This window comes from Episyrphus balteatus, chromosome 1 (genome assembly GCF_945859705.1).
Source record: "Episyrphus balteatus chromosome 1, idEpiBalt1.1, whole genome shotgun sequence".
Taxonomy (NCBI): Eukaryota; Metazoa; Arthropoda; class Insecta; order Diptera; family Syrphidae; genus Episyrphus; species Episyrphus balteatus.
Window position 1 is genome coordinate 24901379 of NC_079134.1, and position 25962 is coordinate 24927340.

The 25962-nt window shown below is 28.8% G+C and overlaps 1 pseudogene; it reads left to right on the forward strand.

Moving 5' to 3' along the window:
• Window positions 1–4132: 4132 nt before the first annotated feature.
• LOC129913469 (uncharacterized) overlaps window positions 4133–25962 on the forward strand; it is a 150406-nt pseudogene continuing 128576 nt past the window's right edge.

Sequence of the window (25962 nt, forward strand, 5' to 3'; positions counted from 1 at the left end):
ATTTTTTGGAATCAGCATTAAAAAATACCTTGAAATCATGTATCATATGTGTATATAATACCATAGCCTATTTTTGCTAATTTTGAAAATCTCCATTTCGCGATTTGACCTTGAAATCGCGACAAGCGGACATGAGATTTTTCTAGACTTTTGAGATATGTTATAGAATGGCAAAAGGAAGATATTGAGCAAAAAAAATTTCTACTAACATTCATTCCGAGATTTACCCCTTTTTTCTCCTTATTTGACTGTATTAAATAATAATTATTTTTTTCACAAGCAGGTAATACAACTTAAAATGAGTCGAGGCGTTTTATTCGTTTGAAGCAAAAAAAAAAAAACTGTACGTATATTTTGGTCATATGACTCCCCGGAAAAGTTTTTTTTTTTTCAGAAACGGTTCTTAGATTCATTCTTAAAAACACTTAGGGGGTTGACAAATAAGATCTTATTTCTAAAATTTAAACAAATTATTTTTAAACTAAACTGTTATCGTTTATGACTTTATTTTAAAAAAAACTGAACCATTTCAACAAAAATTTGTATACAGAAGGAGTTTTGTTACCAGTATACTAAATACAAATATCAACTGGTTTTGTACAGTAAAATTTTTGAAAACGGTTGATTTTTTTGTTTATTTGTGGAATAAGAAGCTTTTTGTCAACCAATTTGTCAAATTTTTATTCTATGAATAAGCTATATATCTGACTGTTGAAAAATTTATTTTTTCTCTATCAGGGGAATAAGTACTAACTGACTGTTTAACTGACTATTGAAAAATTGGCCCTAAGAGTAATTACGTGTGACCTTATCGTTAATATTTTTATTTTTTTTTTAATGTACATATTCTTTCAGAGCTTATTCAAATAACTTTATTTAGGGGAGAGTGGGGCTAAAAGTAACAGGGGTAAGAATTAACAGCTAAAAAAAACGATGTTCCTTTCAATATTAAGAAACGCGTAAAGGAGAAAAATGCTCAATTTTTCCATATCAACCGGCACATTTTCTTCAGTTGAAGATAAGATGACAGGGTGAGAAGTTATACTAGTGGTGTCCAAAAAAAGCATGCTTGTAACTTTTTTTTTTAATTTTATTTTTGGTCTACCCGAAAAAGATAGAGTGCTAAGTGTTTTTTTGTTATATGCATTTGTGTTTTGGCTCTAATTGCGTGTAAATGTTATGTCTATATCAGTTTCGCTTTTTATTCAAATTGATTTTGTGTGAAAAATTTCATGCTGGGGTTAGTTGTAACATTTTTCCGGGGCAAGTTGTAACATGCAAAAATCTACCTATAGATTTGTTCACTTTTGATTGCATAAAGTGTGTCTCAGATAAAAACTCCTCTTATTATGTATTCATTCGACTTTTTTTACTTTTTAAAAGTGAATTGTGATTTTTCGTTTATTTTATTTTTATTTATTTGGCATTACAACAAATGCTGTTTGTTATCAAATAATGTAAACTAATTTTTTGAATAAGTACCAGAGTTAAAACTTTTCTCGGTTTGGAGCATATTTATTCAACTTTCAGGGAAGCAAGATTTATTTTCAACGTAACGATTTTTTTCGACTTACCCCACTTTTTTCTTACCTACATAAGAATTTTTTACCTAGTATAACCAACAACCCTGGATATGAATGCTTGTAAATGAATTTGTATTTATTTTGGAATTGCAATTTTGAACCAACACTTGAATTTATAAAGCTTATAAAACAATTTATGAATTCAATTAATTTTAATTTAAGACTTTAGTCAAATCTTCTCCGAAATCTTGGATTAATCCCTTTTTTTTCAAATCTGCACCAAAACTTCATGACTGGGGTTTGTTTTTATTATTACTAATTAAAATAAATAAATATAAACAAATAAAGTTATTTTTTTCTTGTTTTTAGTTCTTGGTACAACCTACCCCGGTATGTGTTACACTTTGCCCGGTATATGGGGTAGGTTGAAACAACACGATTTTTTTTTGGAAGCTTTACATTACCGTTAGGTTTTGTAAAAAAATTGTGATGGATCTTGCAGCTAAAATGTTTTTCTTTTATTTTAAAAAGGTTGGGTTGACTTATTTTTAAATTTGTAGGAGTACCATCGGTTTTAGTAAAAAGTGTTACATTTGGCCCCCCTCTCCCCTACTCAAAACAAGTAAAATGGAATATTTGGTGCTTCCACCTAAATATGACGAAAAGAGCAACCCTACCTTGTCATTCACATACGGTTTATTTTCATTTCTTGTCTTGACCCAATCTACACCTTCTAGTTTAGATCCAACATCAATGGCAGAATGTTTTTGTCGATCAGCATTAAGAAAATTGTTATACGTATTTGATACGTTATTTGTATTTGACAATTGTATTAATTTTTTTGTCATAAATTTGACTTGTGTATAGGTTTTATTGATTCAATTAATATCAGTGCTCTCCTTTCATAATATTCAACTCAATTCTCAATAAATGTTTTCTCTTCAATTAAATTCTGTTCCTTTTTCGTTAGAATTGACGAAAAGTAAAAAGGCAATGAAATTTCCTAGAATTTTTGTTGACTAAGAAATTTTCAATGAAAAATATTTCCTTTACATTTTTCAGTCAAAAATGATTGATTAAAAAAGGCTTATTTTGGTGTATGGGTGAAGTAACTACGAGTTAATTTTCCAAATGCTTCTAGAAGACATCACAATCCAATTTTTACCGAACAAAAACTTAAAAATATGAAAATTTCAACTAACATCAAAAATATTGAAGTATAAGACATCTACATTGATATTCAAGTCTTCTACAAGTTCGAAATTAATCATACAATTTTTTTTTTGTTTTTGCTTCTATTAATATTTTATTATTTTGAGTAACATATTAAAGTATACATTCATTAAAGGAATGCTTTAATGTGTCAACATTTTTCCTTTATATAGAAACTTTATAATAAACATACCTTTCCTTGGCCAAGTTTAAGGCTTAACAAGTATATGCATTTTATTTAAAAACGCTTTCGGCTAATAAACATGCCCTACTTACCCTACTTCTTCAAATTTATTACTACAAATATGCACACATAGTTATTGTTTGTTTAAAAAAAAATCAATTCCGGTCAACACAAGAAATTTCAAATTAATAAATAAACCAGGCAAAGAAAAAATCAATGGCCTCAAGTAAAACTTTAAATATAAAGAATTCTATTTTTGAATTTATTTTTCACCTTGAAAAATCTATATTTAAAATAGCATAAAAGTCCTTAAAATATTTTTAAGTCATAATAATTAAAATTTAAGTAAAAATAAAACAATGTTTTTTTTTTTTTGTTAAAAAAATACTTCGTCCTGTCTGTAAGGTATACAAAACTGTCTCCTGCAAGAAAAAATAGTACCCCACAGCAAAATATTTCTTCCATATAACCATCATTACTCCATGAGCATAACTATGTCACTGCAGGATAAAATTTATTATTCGAACGGTTTAAAAGCAATTTTCTTACACTCTCAAACAACAACAACGAAAAAAGTTATCATTTTTTGAAATCACCCAATGACACAGAAACTTTTGAGAAAACTTTTTTCTTATACAAAAAAAACAAAAAAAAAATTCTTTCTCGAAAGAAAACTCATCATTTTTCAAAGTAAATTTCCAATCAAGTACAATTTTCTTACACATTCTCGTACTCAAATACTGACCTTAGTTTATGAAAAAGTCAACACAAAACTGTTCCCACTTTCTCTCAACTTAACGAAACTTAAAAATTCCCTAAATAACTTTCTCTTTACTCGATTTTGATATTCAGACTTAAAATAAGCTTTCTTTCTCTTTTCTCACAAATAATGGCGAGAGAAATATCCTTAATCAAAGTTCGTCCTAGCACAATAAAAATTCTCTCAAATTTCGTTGTAAAAAAAATCCTTATAACGGTGTCAAATGAAAATTCATTGAATATTTCATATTCTCTCTCCACAAAATCTACCAAAGCTTCATCTTCAAAATCTCTTTCGAAGTTATTCACTCCCATGAAAGAGTACAAAAATCTCCATAACCGTTTCGTCCTTACACAATATCTCAAAAAAAAAAAAAAAATTTCCATCTCTATAGCCCTCATTTCTATAACCAGATAAACGATTTGGGAGAGCTTTTAGTCGAAAACAGTTATTTGTCCTGTGCGGTGTATAACTTGCCAACATAATAACAATTTTTTTTTTGTCTCCGAATAAAAATATATCTAAAAAATAAACAAAAAATGTCCTTTAAGGATATTTTATCCATTCCGATCAATGTGTGTTAAGTGAAATACTGAAGAAGAAGAAGAAGAAAAAAAAAAGTCATTCCAATAGAATGCCTATTTTATAGAAGAAGAATAAGAAGAAGGAAGAAGAAAAAGTGTAACAAAAAAAACTTAAACCAGGTCAAGGATCCTATATAGTGTGCGGCTTTGCAATGCCAAAGTCTAATACACTATCAACTTTAACATCATCATGGGCATGGGACGAGAGAGAAAGAGAGTCAATAATAAGAAGCAGCAATACAATATCCTTGTTGTCAGTTACAACAAATTTCTGCTTCATTGAGTGAGAAAATTGTATTTATATATATATTATTCTTGTGACAAGTTTCGTCCTTTTTGTGTAACAAAATTTCTTCAATAATTTTTTTTTTTTTGTGTTGCCTACCTAGCATCCTTGTGCTCCAAAGTGGGTAACCTACTCAGCTGGAGAATACTGACCCCCTTAACAATATTGTAACTTATTCAGAAGTGGAATAAATCGCCGCGTTGTAATCTTGAAAAAAACATTTTTAAGGACATTTTTTTTTTTATTAAGGAAATAATTCGTCCTGGAAAAACTTTTCATCTATTTATGGAAAAAAAAGTCATTAATGAAGTTTGTTTATGTTTCGGGTTTTTTTTCGGTTCGTCCTTTTTTGATGGTTTTATGTCCTTTCTAGTGCACACACTTCTTTCCACCACACACATGTTTTAGAGACAAACAAAAACAACATAAGTGTGATTGTAATAAATTTGACTTTATTTGCCTTCTTGTCGCGAAGCATACCTTCCCTTTATATCAGTCCCATGTAAGGACTCATGTAAGGACTAACGAGTGATAAAAAAAAAAAAAAAATAAATAAATAAAACAAAAATCACAAGGAGACAAAAGTGTGTGGTCGCAATCCTTGTTTTCTACATCCTCTTCTCGGTGCGTGTACGATTTTGTGTGTGTTTCCAGTTGCCATTATTTGCCTCAAGGCATTTTCAAGTCAAGTAGAGTTGGTGTTCTGCTGGGGCTAGTATGGCAGAGTCTTAGAATAAAATACTCGTAAATGAGTTAGTCAGTGAGTAAGTGCTAGAGTGCGGTTGTAGGCGTTCAAAGTGGGTGGTTTTTGTTGTGTGGAGAGCACCTGCTGCCAAAAAGTTGATCATAAAAGAAATAAAAGAAGAAGAAGAAGAAGAAAAAAAAAGTAAAAGAAAATTTATCTTATTTACCCAAGTCCCAAACCCACGAACCCACACACACCCTCCCCCCGCCACCTTCACGTTTGTGGCGTCACCGTCACTGTCGTTCGTCGTCGTCGTGTATATGTGTGTATATGTGTAAACAAAAAGTTTTTTTTTCCGGTCGTGCTTGCTTTTTCAATTAATTGCCATCAAGACGTTTGCTGACATACGTTTCGTCCTTATGATTCTAATCGGGGTTAGGTGGGTGTAGAGTATTTGTTTTTTTTTTCTGTGTGTGTGTTGTGTTGTGTGGTGCGGTCGGAAGAAGGTTCTCCGGTGATATTAAAGGACGATATAGAGCAGACTTGCTTTAGTGAAGACGATTAGTTCGTCGTCCTCGGAGACGTAGACTTAGTCTTCCCCCCTCCTACCGACCCCTTCAGTGTTGCCACCCATCACCTTTATAATCAAAGAAACAACGACGAGCAAAGAGAAAAAAAAAGACGACTAGCAACAGTAGCGGATACGTGAAGGACGAAGGCTGAGAAATGGACGCGATTAAATGGACGATTATTGGGATTTTGTTGTCGGTTCTTGGTAAGTTGCTTACGTTTGGGTTACAGTTGTTTTTTTTATTTCCCTTTTATATATATTTTTATATTGTTGTTGTTGTTGTATGTCCAACTCCTTGGTATGTTGTAGGAATTTCATTCCATTTGGTTGAGGTGGCTTGGGGATTTGTGTGCAAAAATAAAAGAAAAGTAACAAAGAGCAAAAAAAAAAAAATTAAACAAGAATGGGACACTTGTTTGTTTGCTTGTAAGGAAGTGTATATGTGGCATGGTGGCAGAGAGATAAGTATTTATTTAGTGCGGGGCATCTTTTGGACTATACAGACGCGAGGGAGTATAGAGAATGAGAAATGAGGAAATTTGTTGTTTTCATTTATAAAATTGATATAAAAGGTGGGTTGGTATGGTTTCAATTAAGATAACATAAAATATAAGAGTGTGTACAAACAATCTATGAAGTCCCTCCAGACGAAAGTATCTAGTAGGTACTTACATACTAGATATATATCTTTTTTTATAAGTCGCAGAAAATTATTGTTAAGTCTAAGGATATTTATTTGCTATGTGGACATAGGTTTGGTAAGGTGTGTATTAAGAGATTAAATTAAAGCGACTTAGAAGTTGTAGTAAGTTTGTTTTTATTTTCTTCACTTCTTACGTAGGAAGGTATTTATGTGAATATAAATTGACAAAAAAAATATGGTCTTAAAACATATATATAACTTAGTTTGATAAGTCAAAGTTCAAGTGTCACAAGTTTCTTAAATAATTTTGTTGTGATTTATGTCTGGGAACTTAGAATACCAGATGTTACTAAGTGAAACATTGCAATTAAAGAGATAGGGATTCTCTTAGTTCTCCATTCTTCTTCTTAGGTCTGAAATTTCTTCATCAAAATAGTATGCAACCACAAAAATTGATATAATGCTATAAATGAATCATAAGAAGTATTTAGTATGTAGGACTTTTATTCCACCATTTTTAAAAAAATTTCAAGAAGCAGCATGATTGTCTTAGTACAAGTCAATTTATTACAAATTACAGCGAAAATTATTTTTTTTTTCACCAAGAATTACAACTTTGTACTTGCAGTGACAGTGTTGCCAAATCTCATGATTTATCATTAATCTCATGATTTTTAACCCCCATTTCATGATCTCTTGATCATGATTTCATTCATAATCTCATGATTTTGAAAATTTTTCTTATAAAAGAATAAGAAAAAACAGTAATTTGTTGAAAACTTAATTTAAAACAAACATAGCTATTTGCCCATTAAAATCAGCCCATGCAACTTTCTTACTAAAGTTAAGAGTGGATATCCACTTTTAAATAAATTCGTTTTTGAAATATTGCCACTGCATATTCGTTATATCAAAGTAGGGTTTTCTAAACATCAACATTTAACCAAGATTTCTATCCGTCCACCAAAATAAAAAAAGAAAACATGAAACAAAAAAAAAAAAGACCGTTTTTGTACTATGTTGTATGAAAAAAGTTAAGTTGGCAACACTTCAAATATAAAATAGTTGCTTTTTGGTATGATCGATCACGTCTGTAAGTTTTACCAAGTTCGGTTGAGACGCCGAAGAGTAACGGTAAATTTTGTGATTTATCATAAAATTGTTATCGTTTATGCGAAAAGTCAGTTGTATTTCTAAAACCGAAAAATTTAAAGTTTTTAACTTTTTCTTTTTTTTTATAATAGAAAGTAGACATTCAAAAGTTTTTTTTGCGAATTAAGGAGTCATAAATATAAATTACAAAAAAAAAATTATCCAGAACATTAGATTTGATATGAATGAGGCAAGACGGCCACTGGGTGAAATTATTGGAAGCTCTGGTAGCTAAAAAAGGTGAAAAAATAAGGTCACCATTAAATCTTCTAAAAAGCTAAGCGACATGTGCCAAATAATACTGTTAGTGAAGATTCTGAGGAAGATTACTTTGCAGACTATATTTGAACCTTCTACCCTACCTTTTGTACCTTTAATTAAAAGTTTTTTTTTGTATTGGTTTTTATTGCATGCTTTCTGTCAATTTTTATTGCGTGAAAGATTCAATTTTCTATTACTTTGACTTTTGACCGGGTTTCATCAGTTTTTAATTTTTAATTTTATTAATAATAAGAAATAATGGTTTTACTACATAATATAAACGGGTTGTTTGTAGATATGTATAAATATTTTATATAAAATTTTAGTTATTATTATTATAATAATATAAAGAAATTTTCTGATCATTTCTTCTTCCTCTTCATAAGCTTGCACCACGAGATTCAAGACATAAATTTCTTCTTACTCCGTGTTGGTACGTTGTATGCTTTTGCGTTTTTGACGGGGTTCTCAGGAATCAGGATCTCTTTTTTGAAATACTAACTGAGTCGGTTGTGATGAGAGTTTTAACACGATATCTTATTTTTCCATATTAAAAAATAGCCTTAGTATTTTACCGACTTCCAAAGGAGGAGGTGGTATTCAATTCACTCCTCAACAATTTTTTTTCTTTTCTAAAGTTCACCTATACGACCCATCTGTATGCTGTCACCATTTTCCATATATATTTGGAATATTTGGAAATTGCGGCAACCCTGTCCCAATGTACTTGAAATACCTATCAAAAATTGGATGAAATTTATAAAATTGTGATTTTCTTCAAACATGGTAGTTAGCAGTTTTTGGTGATTCCCTAGAGGGGAAATTGAAATTTTTTTTTATGACCAAAACTAACGGTACCTGCCATATAAAGGAAATAGAAAAGTAAATTTTTTTCAAAAACGGCTCTAACGATTTTGATTAAAATTTCTGTGTAGTACTACACATAAGAGCCAACTTTTTAAATAAAAAAAATATTTTTTGTACAGTTATTAACGGTACCTGTCATAGAACGGTTTTTTTCGTTTCTGAATATCTCGTACAACATTAACCCGATTTAAATGAAAATTTGTATACAAACGTGTGTAAGTAAAGATAATATTAAAAATTTAGAAAATTTTCAAAAAACGCAATTTTGGATTTTTAAAAAATATTTCAAAATTTTTTTTGAAAAATCAATTTTTTGAAAACGGATCAATGAAAAATTTTGAAATTTAGTTTTTATGTGTAAATTAATTATTTCTTCAAAATGGCATACCACCTTTTTTTTTGAAAAATGTTTAAAAATTTTTATACATAAAAAATTATTTTTTTAAAAAACGGCTCCTACAATTTTCGAAAATTTTTTTCTAAAAATACCTTTTTATACAAGAAATAAAATGGCATATTTGTTTTTTTTTTTTTTAAGATAATTTAAAACGGAGTTTAATTAATTATAAAAACAGATTTAATTTTTTTATACTACTTATGAAATTTCTTCAAAATATCAAATTTTAAATTTCTTGAATAAAAAGCTTTAACATTATAGTTACTTTAAGCATAAGAACAACCCTACTAACAATTTTGCTTCTATAATGCTTTACAGAAGCAACAATTGCATCTGTAAAGCTTTATAGAACCAAAATTGTTTGTCGGGAAGTACGTGCGACCCCAGTCGTGCAATTTATTTAATATAATATAGTGTATCGGCCCTAGGGCTGATTTTTCAATCATTGATTACACTTTCAGAAAAATTAATGTCGTTTTCGATTGGTTTCACTTATTCTGAAATCGAATGGAACAGGTCAAATTAGAGCTGTAGGAAACCGTATGTATTCGTTACTTAAATGCGGGTATTCACTTCAGTAACGAGTAACGAAACGTTACTGCCCAAATAATTTCGTTACTCGTATGTTTCGTTACTGGTACTGAACAAGTAACGAAACATGCGAAACATACGAAACGTGCGAAACGTGCGAAACATAAGAAAAATACGGAACATACGAGTAACGACGATACTCCAATTCCAATACCAATTTGGATTGGATATACGAAATGCGAAACGAAAACAAAATGGTACACTGCATTTGTCGTGTGCGCATTATTTCGCATCTCGTATCGGTTCGGTATCATCATTTATGTATTTTACGATTTTGTTGTTCTGTTTTTGTGTATGTATATCAAAAGGGGTAAATAAGAATTCAGTTTCTTTCTCTTTCGTACCTGTTTTTTATGGACATGTGGGAGTGAGATATGTGAAAGTGTGTTTGAGTGTAGTGTAGATACATTCCAATTAGAATACCAATTTGGATAGGTATACGAAATGTGAAACAAAAACAAAATGGTACACTGCATCTGTTGGGGCATAGCCGTACTTGTATTCTGTTTTCTCCTTTTGTAATTAATAAAAAGAATTTTTCTTTTCCTTTGTTTGATTTGTTTAATTTATTTTATTCTTTAGTTTAATTCAAACAAATAATTACAATTTTGGTTTTATTCGTGGTTTTAAGTTTTTGTTTTTTTTTCTTTTGATTTCAAGTAGGTACTACTTTCTTGCTTGTGTGTGGTGAGGTGGTGTCTGACATGAGTGACGACAACTTTGAATGAGAATATGGAATGAATTTGACTGAATGAAATGATTGAATGGTTTTTTATTTTAGGTTATCTGCAATGACAATTTTTAAGTTTGGACCGGGAGGAAAAGAAACATGGGCGTGTTCGGGAATGAGGATAATTTGCGTTCCGCAATTTTCCCTAAAACTGAGTACGCTTTTTACGTATTCGTTTGCGGTTCCCTTCGGTAGAACATTCTGAATTGAACAGCATTTATCGCATCTCGTATCGGTTCGATATCGGTATCATCACTTCATCACCACGACGCAACCAATCTGTTTATGGCCTTTGTGTTAATAGTTGATATTTAGCTTAAGAATGTACAAAAGTTTTTTGGTTTTTCAAAAAATTAGTTTATTTTCGGTGCAAAATTTTCAACACAAAAAAAAGCAGAGAAAACGAGGTTTGAAAATCACTCTCAATAGAAAAAATAAATGAAAAATTGTTCGACATGGTTGTATTGAAGTGTTAATATTTCGAGATCTGCGCGTTGCACTTTTGAAATAAAGGTCTCTAAAGAATTGTGATAAGATTACTGAAAGAATATAAACAAAAAATTACCCAAGTTTTGTCTAAAAATTTGGAAAAAAATCAAAAAAGTTTCCACGTTTGATTAAAAACAAAAACGAAAAAAATTCAATATAGCTACCTTTAAACTCTTATTACATGAGAATGCCGCAACTAATTTTAATGTTTATGACCTTAAAATGTAGCTTAGATTATAGAAATTGTTTTTGGTTTTTTTCAAAAAAAAAAAAAATTAACACCCTTATACCAATGTACGAAACATACTTAAAATACCAAACATACCAAACGCATCAAAGACATGAAATATACGAAATGTACGAAACACACGAAGCATGCGAAAGTAACGAAAGTAACGAAACATGCGAAACACCCGAAACATACGAAATATGCGAAAAATGCGAAACATACGAAAGTAACGAGTAACGATATTATTGATGCGGGTACTAGTATCAAAAGTAACGTATACATGCGGGTACTCATTTTGTCGTTACTTTTACAGCCCTAGGTCAAATTGCTTCCACTCAATTCTGTTTTTTTTTTTTTTGTTTGTGTGTTTTTCTATTAAATTTCAAATGTCAAATATTTATATTATTTTTTTTTTTTTTTATTTAAAACGAAATCTTATACATTTTTCAAAAACGGTAATGTGCAGCAAATTAATAGGGAAGTTGGTTTCCAAAATATTTTAAGTAAGTTTGAAAATTAATTAAAACATTTATTTCAAAAAGCAATAATTTATTTAAAAAATAAAAAAAAAATTTAATTGAGTGATTAATTTGACTTTAAAATATTCATGTGTTAGTGCTTCTTGAATGAATTGCGATTTGAAATCGAGAAGAGAATTTCTCTTCTGAGAAGCGTTTTGGCTTTCATTTTTATGCCAATAAACCAGTTTCAGAAGCTTTCTAAATGCTTCCGGACGTCCAATCGAAAACGACATATCGACGTTTAAACTGCAAAACCTCGTAAGTCGTTTTTGACTCTTTGTTTAGAAATATAAAAAAAACCTCTTAAAACAATTAAAAAAATGAAGGAAATAAAAAATTGTTTATTTAATAACTCAAATCAACTATTTTTTTTAGTTCTTTAATTTTTTTTAAATTGTTTAATGTCGTTTTCGATTGGAATCACTCAAGGATTCACTCATTCTGAAATCCAATAAAACAGTTTGAATCACTTCCAATCAATTCTGTTTTTTGTGTTTGTGTTAGTTATTCTGTGAAATTTTGAATGTCAAATATAAATTAATTTTTTTTTTCCTTCAAATGAAATATTACAAATTAATTTTCAAAAACGGTAATATTCAGCTAATAAATGGGACAGTTGGTTTGCAGAATATTTTAAGTAAGTATATAATGCGTTTATTTGTTTAATTACAGAAAAAAATAACATTTTGAATGAAAAACCAAACAAATTAGTGATTGAGTGATTATTTTGACTTTTAAATATTCATGTATTAGTGCTTCTGGATTTGATTCTGATTTTAAATCGAGAAGAGAATTTCTCTTCTGAGAAGCGTTCTTGCTGTCATTTTTAATTCAATAAAACGGTTTCAGAAGACTTCCAAACGCTTCCGGACGCTTCTGGACGTCCAATCGAAAACGACATAAGAGTTTATTTTCGATTTCTAAACAAATAGCCAAAAACGACTTACGAAGTTTTGCAGTTTAACCGTCGATATGTAAGTCTACATAAAAAAGTTTTATTAGGTACTAGGATCAAGTTCTATGTATTCAATATTAAAAAATCAGATCTTAATAATATCTACAATAAATATTTTAACAAACTAATTTGTTACTAATTTGATGTTCCGTGACGGCAACATCATCACTATTTAAAAATTTAAAAATATAGAAAAGAAGCTACCTACAAGATTATCAAGTTTTGCAACAATTTGTCCAAATTTACGACGGTCACTCTGGCGTATGCGTAACTTTTTTTTTTTTTTTTTTTTTTAATTGAAAAAAAAACTTTTGTTTTTGAAAAACGTCAAACGAATAGATTTTTATTAAATTTTTTCTGACCATTAACATAACATAGTGATCAGTCCAAATTTTACATCTATTATCTGTAAATCCTTTGCTCATAATCGTTTTTAATAATTAATTTTCGTTAGGCTTTTTTTTGTACATTTTCTGTGTAATTTTTAAAGTTAAAATAAAAAGAGTAATAATTGCCAACACTCCTCAGAAAATAGATTTTTTTAAAGTTCTGTTTGTGATTTAACAATAGGTACTTTTGGTTAACTATTTCAAAATTTATTATAAGCGCATTAAAAAATACAATATTCTAAAGTTAGAACAAATAATCCTATAAATTCAAACCGACGAGAAATTGTTGAATTGTGAATCCCAATACGAGTCGTTCTTTATTTGACCTGTGGTAAATGAAAAGGGTTTAACATTTATGAATTCATTCAATATACTATCTTCTCATATAATATTAACAAGGAAAAAAAGGAAAGGGGTGAGGGAATTGGTAAAAAATCTCTATACCAAACCAAAACGTCCATTAATATTATATTCTGCAGATGGTTACCTGCACCTTTTCAATTGAACGTTATAGTTTCCCTACATATTCGTTGTCCTCGTCCACGTCGTCATCGTCGTATCGTTCTCAACCAATGCGTCCTTGAGATGTTGAAAAATTGATTTCTTAAAAGTATTTTTCATATCAATTTTTTCATGACACACATAAAAGAAAATGGAAAATGTGAGAAAAGAAGAAGAAGAAGAAGCTCACAGTATAAAAGAGGTAGGTATAAGGTAGAGATATAAAAATACCTGAATTTAACTGTCAACTGTCATGATACTGCTAGACTGCATATACTACTCAACTCATGTATATGTTGAGATACTTTCCATAGACTATATTTAACCCTCAAGCTGAAATCACCCGCACAGCATCATTCCTTTTTTTTTCCTCTCCACCACTCATGTTTTTTTTTTTTTTTTTTTATTTTATATTTTCAATATATGCATTGACCCGTATACTTAAAGAAAAAGAATGGAATGTCAAAATCAATTTGTGGCATTTTATTGCATTACACATGCAAAATTGATATTGCTCAGTTCAGCTCAGCTTTTGAAATAGCATTTATGGTTGGATTGTTGTGTGGTTGTGTGCTATACCTGAATATATTGTGTTGGTATTTTATACGAATACCAAACCAACACACATACACACATCCTTCTATGCACTATGGATGAGTTGTTGAAATAATTGGTTGCTGGAAATAACACTGATTGTGTGTTCAGGTATTTTTCAGGGAATTTTCATTACGAATATATAGAAATATTTTTGTTGTATAGAAATACTTATTGGAAAATTTATATATAGGTTGGTTGGTTTGTACTCAGACTGAGTATAAAATTTATACAATATAATAAAATTCAATATGGAATTATGCACTTAAAGAATTCAATTGATGAAATATCTGTCTGGGTCAATAGAATTATAGAGGAAGTAATGGAGCTGAATTGATTAAATTAATTTCCAAATATAGGAATAACAATTTTTCAAAAGAGTCAAGAGAAGGGATTATTATTGAAATTGTCAATCAGGAGAGTCAGTTGTGTTAAGCAACAAAAAAAAAAAATCTGAGTACCACAGTGTTCATTAATTTTTCATTTTTCATATAAAAATACTTAAAGCCTTTTCGCGTGTGATATTCCTTTTGCTAACCAAGAAACTACTTTATAATCTTTGAACAACAACAACATCTTGTTTACCAAGTGTTTAATGGCTAGAGTTACAGTACTGTTTCAGGGATGCCAATCAGAACCTAGAAAACTGGCATAACTCAAAAATCTTAATTCTTCAGAACAGCTGTTTTAAATTTCCAAGTTTGTCATATTTTCATAAATTGAAATAAACGAATCAGCTGTGTGATAGGATGCGAATCCTTTTAATTTATACTGAGTTTACAAAAATTAAGAATGTATTATTTGCAGTATATTGGCATTAATAACTCAAAAACCAGGATTTTTTAAAACAGCGACGACTTATTGCTTATTTTCTAATCTTTATTTTTATATATCAGAAAATTGTTGCAATTAAAAAATTTGTTACTTTATAAAATGCTTTGGAAATTAGAGCAATGTCAATCTTTCCCTGAACAAGACAAAGACATTTTTGTTCAAGAAAATTGCACTCACCGACACATTTTCAATAATATATTATGTAGTTCACTGTTTTTTTTTTTTTTTTATTAGGTACACCAACTAGACAAACTTTTGTATGTACAAAATATACCTAAAGATAAATTACATTTTTACGTATTCTACTTCTGTAATAGATAGAAAAATTTCTGGTCTATAGCCAACTTTGTCAATTCGTTGTTTTAATGATATTGAAGGTTATTTTTATGGGTATAACTTAAAAAAAAAATTCGGAACTTCTTATAGTCTATATTATCCCGCCATAGGACGACCTACCTTCATCGTTATACTAGTTGAGAAATATATTTTCTTAAAGGTAGTGTCTAAAGAAACAGTTTTTACATGGGTTGCCTGGCGACATCATGTCATGGCATAGGGTTGCCAAGCTTTAAAGTTCAATTTTTACTTGCGATATAGGTACTATATATCAAGTTATGCATTCGTACAAAAAAAAAAAGTTGAGATAACATTTTTCCATGACATTACGATGGTAGACAATGCCAAAAAAGTGGGTCCCGGAAGTCCGTCTGTCTGTCTGTCTGTCTGTCTGTCTGTCTGTCAGTCTGTCAGTCTGTCTGTCAGTCTGTCTGTCTGTCTGTATAAGGAGCTACAGCCTAAACGGATGGACCGATTAATGTCAAACTTGGTATGTAGCGTTATTCTGCGACTCTCCAGAGGGGTTTTTGGAATTAATTTTTTTGGACCAAAAATAACGGTACTTGTCATATACCGATTTTAGTAAAATTGAAATATCTCAAAAACGGCTCTAACGATTTTGTTTAAAAAATTCAAATGTTAGTTTTAAGCTAAGGTCTATCTTTTAATGAAAAAATTTTTTTTTGAAAATCATTATTAACGGTACCTGCCATAGAACCGTTTTTTTCAAATCCGATTATCTCCGAAACTACTTATTCGATTTCAACGAAACTTTTTGTGGAGAAGCATTTATATAATTTTAATATAAACCAAAAATAAAATTTTGAAAAAAATAATTTTTGGATTTTTAAAAAAATTTTGAAAATTTTTTTTTGAAAAATCAAATTTTCGAAAACGGGACATTGAACTTTTTTGAAATGTTGTTTTTAGATGTTAATTAGTGATTTCTACCAAATGGCATACCAATTTTATTTTAAAACTTTTTTTCCAAAAAAATATTTATAAAAAATTAGTTTTTTAAAAAACGGCTCTAACGATTTTGAAAATTTTTTTTCTAAAAATGCATGTTAATATATCAATCAAAACTGCATACTTGTTTTGGAGGGCAATTTAATTTCAGATTTTATTTTATTTTTTAAAAAAACGAATTTTGTTTTTTTTTTCCAAATTTCTATATATAAAAAGTCTTAAAAATTTAAGCAACTTTAACTCTAAGAGCAAGTTCGTGCGACCCAGTCGTGGATTTTATTTGAATTTGTTTCGACAACGCCACACTGCTTATATGGTTAGTCTTAGAGGTTTAAAAAAAATTGTATGTCAGAGAAAATTAAATCTAAATAAAATGCACGACTGGGGTCGCACGTACTTGCTCTTGCAGTTCAAAGCACTTTTATGTTAGTTTACTTGTAGATTTTACGAGCTACCTCTAAAATAAATTTTAAAGAAATTATGTTCAGGTTGGGGAAGAGCCGAAATTTAGACTAATTTTTTTTCATATAAAAAATTTTTTTTTTGTATTTAACTTTTTTGAGAAAAAATAAAAATGCAATTTTATTGCCATTGCCTTAAATATTACGTATACAAAGTTTAATCAAAATCGTTAGAGCCGTTTTCGAGAAATTCGCAATATCGTATTTTTTTGTATGGGAGGTATACGTTCTAAACGAGATATAAAAAAAAAAACAAAAAAAAGCAACTTTCAGAATTCCATAAAAATCATCTGTACCAAATTTGAAGAAAATCCATCCACGCGTTAAGGCTGTGGAAATGTGTACAGATGGACGTACAGACGCACAGACGCACAAACGGATTTGCGAGACCCACTTTTTTGGAATTCTTAATCATCGTAATGTTGGTTTTGATTAAAACCTCAAATTTTTTTTTCGACACGAAACCAATACTTGCCCTATAGAGCAAGTAAAAATGGAATACTATTCAGGTTTTTTCAGAAATTTGAAATTTTTGTTGGGTAAACTGTTGTGAATTTAGAAAAAGGTCAAAAAGCTATTTCCTTAACAAAAAGTGGTAGAAAAAATATTGAAACAAGTCACACATACAAACAAAAAATGTAAAAAATCTACAACTCGAGATATGGACGATTAAGAGACAAAACCGTTATTATTGAGAAAAATTCAACAAGAAAGGTATTTGAAATAATGTTTATGTTTTTAGATTTAACTAAGTTTTTTGACTTCTTTGTTTTTTAGAAAAATTACAAATTTTTTACAATTCAATACACTCTTAAAAAAAAAAAACATATTGAATATATTAAAACTGCATACTTTCTTTTTCAAAATTCCTCCAAAATCTGGTTTTGGGCACTTTGATTAAAACTGCTCTTTTTTATTTTTTTTTTTTAAAGTCTTAGAAAAATGCTTTCTCGAAAAATGGTTTCTTAACATGAACATTTCGTAGCGATGATTTATAACGAATTTTAATAAGAAATGTAAAAATGTGAATCACCAATAAAATTATTTAAAATGTTTGTCGATGAAGCGTCATCCTTTTCCTATCTGTGAAACGCTGGTATAATGAGTTCAATCGTGGTCCGGATTCTCTCATTGATAAATTTTGTAAAGGTCGTCCAAAATCAGTTGTTGTTGCATAAAATGCTAGCAACACTTTCATAATTTATCAATTTGAAGTTAGCAGAATATTATAACAACAAATCCAAAGGAAGTAAAAAGTAAAATATTTTTTGAAACAAAGGAATATTACGTATACACCACAGTGATCAACAAGTACCTAATTTTTAGTTTTCTATTAAAAGAAACGAAATTTCAACTTTTCAATCAAAGAAGACGTAGAAGAAAGAATATTAAAACGAGACATATTTGGGTTGAAACGGCATTAGTGGTTAGGTTATCCCTAAAAATAATTTGGTCTGACAAAAATGTTTTTTTTTAATTTGAAATTATAAATCTTCTTATCAAGTTCGGGTGATAGTTTTATATTTGGAGGAATTAGAGCTGAAGTGAACCAAGTCACAAAAAGGGAATTCGGAGATATAACGAGTTAAGGTAAATACCATTGAATCTTATGGGAAAATTTTTTTTTTGCTTTTTGACCAAACTAATGACAGATCTTAATAAAGTTTTGGTACTAGAACTTTTTATTTTTTTTTTTACATGGTTCCGTACAGCTGTGAGACCTCCATTTCACATTTGATTTTAATTAAAATTTATTTTAAAAATTAATTTAACATAAGCATCACTAAAAAAGAAAATAAAGGATTCTGATGATCGGGTTGGTCCCCGTGAAAATAGCCGTAACTCCAGCCTATGAACTTTGTGGTAACACTCACATTCAAAACCTTTAATGTTAATCGATAACTCAACTATTCAAAAAGAAATTAAGGAAAAATCTTTAAAAAAAATGTTTTACAATTTTCTCAAAAATGGCTACAACGATTTTGATAAAAATATACAAGTGTTAATTTTTGAAAAATTCTTCAAAACCAAATCAAACAATTTATAGATATATCATTTTTCGATTTAGAATTTTCAGACTCATTTCAAGAATGTGTTTTATAGTAGAGTAACTAAAGCAAATTATTAGGGAACCCGGCCGAACAGCTCTGATTTTGACGATTTTTTTTTTCAAACGTAGGTAATTAAAAATACTTTAAAGTCTATAGATTAAAAATTGCCGGTGTTGCCGTATTGTTGTTTAAAATTAAAATTAATTTTTTTTTAACCCTCTACTGCATGAATTATGATCGAAGTGATATAAAATTTTTTTTTACAATTTTTTAGCTTTAATAGGGATTGAAAAAAGGTATTACATAGAAATTTTTATTTTTTTACATATATATACATTTTTGGAAACATAAACCATATATGCATCAAGGTGATTTCCAGCAAAAAATTAATAACCCATATATGGTTTAGTATGCATTCAAGGTATGTTTTGTAAAATATGTTTTTATTACAATGGACTTTTCTTATTCATGGAATTTATTCAAACTCTTTCTTTTATCATTGTAGCAGAAAAACACATACTTTTATTCACTGATTTGCACTTTACACATGCTCTTGAAACAATGAGTTTATTTCAGAGTCACGACACTCTTACTGATAGTAAAAACCGATTTATTATACAAAAATAGACGTAGTTTTATTATAGTTTTTTCTTTTTGACATTTGGTGCAATATAACGGAAATAAATCGATATGAAATCGATAAACCATATATGGGTTGGTATGCGGTAGAGGGTTAATGCTTAAATTTCATAAAACAAATGATAGCAAAAGATTCCCTAGGTAATTTAAGGAAAATATATAAAAGGCAGTAAGGGACAATCTTCCATCGTTTAAGCGATAAATGCAATTTTCTAACATTCTGACCTCAAACAAAAAAAAAATTATTTTGAAAACAACGGCAACACCTATAATATTTTAAAATACATTTTTAAAAAGCCAGAAGCTCATTCTTATCTCTTAAATTTAAATCCACTAAATTTAATCAAGACTTTTCGAAAAAATGGTCCTCAAACTCAGAATTAACAAAAAAATGTTATTAGAAAAATTTTAAATTACTTTTTTCCAAACTTTTTCTAATAAAATATGAACTTATTTAAAAAAAATTTTTGGCCATAAATATTATCAGTTGAATTTCGAATCAAAAAAGGTAAAAAATATCACACTTTTGAAAAAAAAATGAAAAATTACTTCAATTTCAATGGTTTTTTTTTTATTAAAACTGAATTTTTGCATTGAAATAATTAATTTTCTCAAAGACTGTGGTAAATAGGAACTTTAAATTTTTGCTATATAACATTCAACAGTAAGGGTTATTAAATGAATAAAAAATAATTTTATGTTTAGATGTTGAACTTTAAAAAAAAAAATAAGTTACATTTTTTTCAAAACTATTATTAAAAAAAGTTCTTCGAAAATGAAATACTTTTTAAATTTTTTCATAAACCGTAATACATATTGACATTTTCTTTTATAATTTGAAATCATAATAAATGCGGCCAAAAAAATTTGAAAATAAATGCATTTTATATTACGACCAAGTTTAAAAAACGACATGTTAAATTTTTTTCAATAATTTTTTTTTTCGAAAATCTGAGTTCAATTACCATTCTTTCAAAAGCCGTTCATTCAATTAACTTAATTTTAATTTTACATATATGACTAAGCTTCTAGCTTTTAAAAAATGTATATTTGAATATTGTAGGTGTTGCCGTAGTGTTCAAATATTTTTTTTTTGTGTTTAAATTCAATTAATAAGAAAATTGCATCTATCGCTTGAACGATGGAAGATTGTCAATTACTCCCATATATTTTTTTCCTTGAATTTCCTAGACAATCTTTTGGCATCAATTAATTTATGAAATTTAAGAAAAATTTTTGAAAAAAAATTTGTTTTTGTTCACAAAAATCTTCAAATAAATTTAAAAAATCAAAACGGCAACACCGGCAATTTTTAATCTATAGACTTTAAAGTATTTTTAATTACCGACGTTTGAAAAAAAAGATCATCGAAATCTAAGCTGTTCGGCCGGGTTCCCTAATATTGCCAATTTTTGAGCTTTAGTTACTCCACTATTAAGTTTATTTCATTTTCGTAAACTATAAATCCCACAGAGTTTTCGTACATAGCTTAAAAATTCAAAGCAACTTTATCTAACTACAAAAGCAAGTCCTTACAACCCGTTCGTATGGATTTTATTAAAATTAAAAAACGTTTTCTGTTATATTTATTCAGGTTTTTAGAACGTAACACAAAAGTATGTATATATTCTTTATTATTATCTCCATCGTTCTGACTTGAAACGTGAATATATAGTCCAACCTCCTTCATATCTACATAAAATATAATATATGTTAGGGTGGGTCAAAAAAATTGAAATTCTTTTTTTTTAATTGGTACTCCGAAAAATCGATTGCTAGACCCCTCTAGAATATACACACCAAATATGAGCTCTTTATATTAATGGGAAGGTCCTCCGCTTTGCAATTTTCCATTTTTACATCAAGCTTCTACTAAAAAAAAATAATTTTTTTATTAATTGACTTTTTAGCAAATTTCTTTTCATATTCTTGTAGGAAATTGAACGCTCTACAAAAAAGGCCTTATACACTTTTTTCGTTTATCTAACCGTTGAATAGATATTTGAGGTCAAAAAATCGAGAAAATCTTTAAAAATTCGTTTTTTGTTCTTAATTTTGTAACAAATTGAAAAATTATAATGATTAAACGCGCAAGACATATTCTTGTTGGAAATTGATTGCTCCACAAAAAAGGTCTTATTAACTTTTTTCATTAATATAACCATTCTAAAGATATTCGAGGTCAAAGTTAAAAAAAAATATAAAAACATTTTATATTTTTAAAAAATTTCTAATTCATTGAAACTTCATTATTTTCAAATTAGCAAGGTATATTCTTGTAGGGGCTTAAACGTTCTACAAGAAATTCCTTGGAATGAAATTGATTGCTTTAACCGTTTAGAAGATATTCGTATCCAAATCGCAATGCATACGGGTCATAAGAAAACTATTGAAATCAGTGAGCATTGGTTTGGATACGAATATCTTCTAAACGGTTAAAGCAATCAATTTCATTCCAAGGAATTTTTTGTAGAACATTTAAGCCCCTACAAGAATATATCTTGTTAATTTGAAAATAATGAAGTTTCAGTGAATTAGAAATTTTTTAAAAATATAAAATGTTTTTATATTTTTTTTTAACTTTGACCTCGAATATCTTTAGAATGGTTAGATTAATGAAAAAAGTTAATAAGACCTTTTTTGTGGAGCAATCAATTTCCAACAAGAATATGTCTTGCGCGTTTAATCATTATAATTTTTCAATTTGTTACAAAATTAAGAACAAAAAACGAATTTTTAAAGATTTTCTCGATTTTTGGACCTCAAATATCTATTCAACGGTTAGATAAACGAAAAAAGTGTATAAGGCCTTTTTTGTAGAGCGTTCAATTTCCTACAAGAATATGAAAAGAAATTTGCTAAAAAGTCAATTAATAAAAAAATTATTTTTTTTTAGTAGAAGCTTGATGTAAAAATGGAAAATTGCAAAGCGGAGGACCTTCCCATTAATATAAAGAGCTCATATTTGGTGTGTATATTCTAGAGGGGTCTAGCAATCGATTTTTCGGAGTACCAAATCAAAAAAAAAATTTTCGATTTTTTTGACCCACCCTAATATGTATGCCTTTTAGTCAAGATGAAAGTGAATCAAAAATTCATTTGTTTACATTTGCAGTAAATAAAGGAATAAACCTTTGCTTTCGTTCGTTTTCGTATACCTAACGTCCTCCTTTTTTTTTTTTTGTTATATGAAAACCTCTGAGGTCTTGACAGTTTCACCTTCCTTTAGAGAGATACCTCTGTATGAAGAATAATAAATGTATATATGCTTTGCTTATATGTAGAATATAACAGAGAGTAATGCATACATTAACTTGGTATTGGTATTGGATATCTTTATGCGATAACCCTGCAGGATGTAGATATATACATTTTTCTCATTGTGCAAACCACTCTCATTTACATCTTATAGCCATGTTTTATCTTCAATCGAAAATCAATCGATTGAAACAGAGAAAATGAAAAACGGCGACATATAGTAAAAGCAGCAGCAGCAGACGAACCGAACACAGGACTCCAATTCGATACGATTCTGGTAAAGGGCAAGTGTATGAGGGTAGGTAAAAGGTGCAACATAAAATGAAACAAAGGAATATGGGTTCCATACACTTGCCTTTGCCTTGTCTTGCCTTGGCGATGTCGTCGTTCGTCGTCTTCTCTGACTAAATCCAGCCGAGACGAGGCATAGAAATAAGGTAATTCTATACATTTGCACAAGTTGTCAGCAATATTGGGGAAGGAGCACAGGAGGAATAGAGAATAGAGCCTTAGGCAATGCAGTCTTTGTTACACCAGAGTCATCCTCTTTTGTGCGATGTGCTTTCATCGAGAAAGATATAATTGTCTTAGTTTGGAATCTTTTAGAACAATTCAACGGAACAATACAAAAGCTGTCGAAGTTGAAGAAGAAATAAGGAGACAACAATGTCAACCCAAGACGATGAAAATGATGATGATGATGATGATGATGATGAAGATGAAACAAAAAAAGGAATACAGGACGAAAATCAAAAGAAGCCAGAGTCTCGGCATGGTTCAAAGGAACATTTTTTGAAAGGAGAACATTGTGAATAATATTAATATCCTTTAGTCAAAATGGCATAATACATAAATAAATTGATGCCGTTCTTTGATTGCTTTGTGATAATATTTTATCATAATTATAATCTCTTCTTGTTGTTTCCTTGTAATTATATAGACGACATTTTGATATTTGATTGGGTATTTCATTTGTCAACAGGTCAATATTCTGCAGGCATTAAATTTCTATAGGATTTTCTCGAATATTGTACAATTTTCCAATTGATTAGGTTTTCCAAAGGAAAAGTAGGTAGTATTTGAGTATGTTTTTGTATATCACAGCTTTTTGCTGTTATCGAATAATCTGTCTGTCTGAGTTATATGGAAAATGTTTCGTGATCAAATATGTACAAATAATATGATTGTCAAACATTTTTATTTAATTAAAATATGTATGTTGTTTTTTTTTTTTTTTTGTTTTTGTTTATTGATGAATGTGACAAAATTTTAAAAGATATTTCTACATGTAGGTAACTCATGCATTTGTCAATTAGATAAATGTGTTTACCAAACAATGTGACAAGGGTGATGGAACTTTGACAGGTTTTTCATTCGAAAGATGGATTATGTTTTAATTTAATTACACTATAGCTATCTACGTGTTTTTTTCATAATAGGTAATGTATGTGTGAAGAAGGTAGATATTTGAATAACAAATCGATAAGCTGTGTTTTGAATCCTTTTTATTAATTTTAGTGTAGCAAGTCTTCGGTACATTTAATGTTAATAAAAATCATCTATCAATTTATTACGAAACACAACAAGATTGAAGGTATAAATTTTATCAATATCACAAGAATGGGTTAATCTAGGTTAAGTGAAAAGGACGATTGGCTTTTTTTCTTAAATTGGTCTTAAATCACAGATATTTTAAGTCTATAGCTGAATTTAATAAATAAATTGCAAGACTTAATCACTAAAACTTGCTCTAACATTAAGAGTTGCTAAAATTTTTCATACATTTTAAAAGCATACAAATTTGGTAAATAGGTATAATTTAAAAAACATAAAATTTGTTCTTCAAAGAAAAAAAAAACTAACTTTACAATTGAATTTTAGCAAAAAAAAATGTTGTTACTTGGTTTCTTTGTGCATTAATATTGTTTAATATAAATTTCATCATCATGGATTTAAAAAAAAAAAAAATCTAATCAAAATGATTTAAAAAAAAAATATTTCTTACCTCAAGAATTTTGAGGAAAAAACAAAAATTAAAAATTTAATTGGTATGCTGTTTTGCAGTTATAGGTACCTAATTCTTTATCAGCATCTTTAACCTAAACTTCAAAAAATTGATTTTTCAAAGAAAAAATTAATAAAAAAATAAATAAATTTTCAAAGATAATAAAATGAATAAAAAAAAAATAATTTTTTGAAAATTTATTTTTTGATTTAAGCTTAATATGTGGGTTAGGGTGGACCAAAAAAAATCACTTTTTCATTATTTTAATTTGCTCTAACGATAACTTGTTTTCTCGACACAAAATAATGCTACCCTAATTTTTTCAGAATTTTTCGATGATGTTTTGTGGTTGCGCGCACCCTTTTATTAAAAAAAATAAGCTTTTTTAATTTTTAATTTTTTAATCAAAAAGCTGTTTGAGTAAAAAGTATTGAGTATCAATAGATCTACTTACATCAATTTTTCTTTAAAAAAAAAAAATATTTTTGACTGATTTCCAGGCGTTAGAAGTCGAAATTAGTGATAAATGCTAGGAAAAAAGCCTTAAAACTATGTTTTACCGTTTTTTATAACGGTTAAAATTATTTTTACCGTATTCCTCATCAAATTGACTATAAAAATCGTGCTTTTATATTGTTCAATTCTTCTTAAATTTATAAAAGAAAAATAATTTTTAAAAAAGATCGTAGGTGAAGTGAAGGAAAAATGGGGGAGGGTACTATATCTTGGGCGCAGAGATTTGATAACGGTATTTAGTTGAGGAGTTTAATACGATCATTTTTTACTATGGGAGGGGTGGTCTATCTGCCTCCATTTAGGTGGGAATGGCAATTTTCTAAAAAATGACTTTAAATAATAAAAAAAATATTTAAAAAAAATGGCAACACTTACTGTTATGAATGATACCTTTTTCAAAAGCTAGAACTGTACACTTTATTCTAATTTTGAAGTAAAGTTATTTCAATCAATTGTTTTTGAAATAATCGATTTAAAAGTAAAAAATTGGAAAAAAAGTTTAAAAAACACATTAAATACTATTTTTGTCAAAAAATGCCTGATAAAATTAAGTGTTTACAATTGATTCCTTAGCAAATACTGAAGTCCATATGTTTCAATACTTTCTAGTTTTTGAGAAAATTGAAAAATTGTAGGTAGATCTAGATACCTATCCAAAAAAATTTAAATTGTAGGTATGTATATTATTTTTGCATGCATATTTTTTTTTTCATACACTTTACGTGCAAGTTTAATCGAAGTGAGTTCAGATCTTAAAGAGATATAAGAA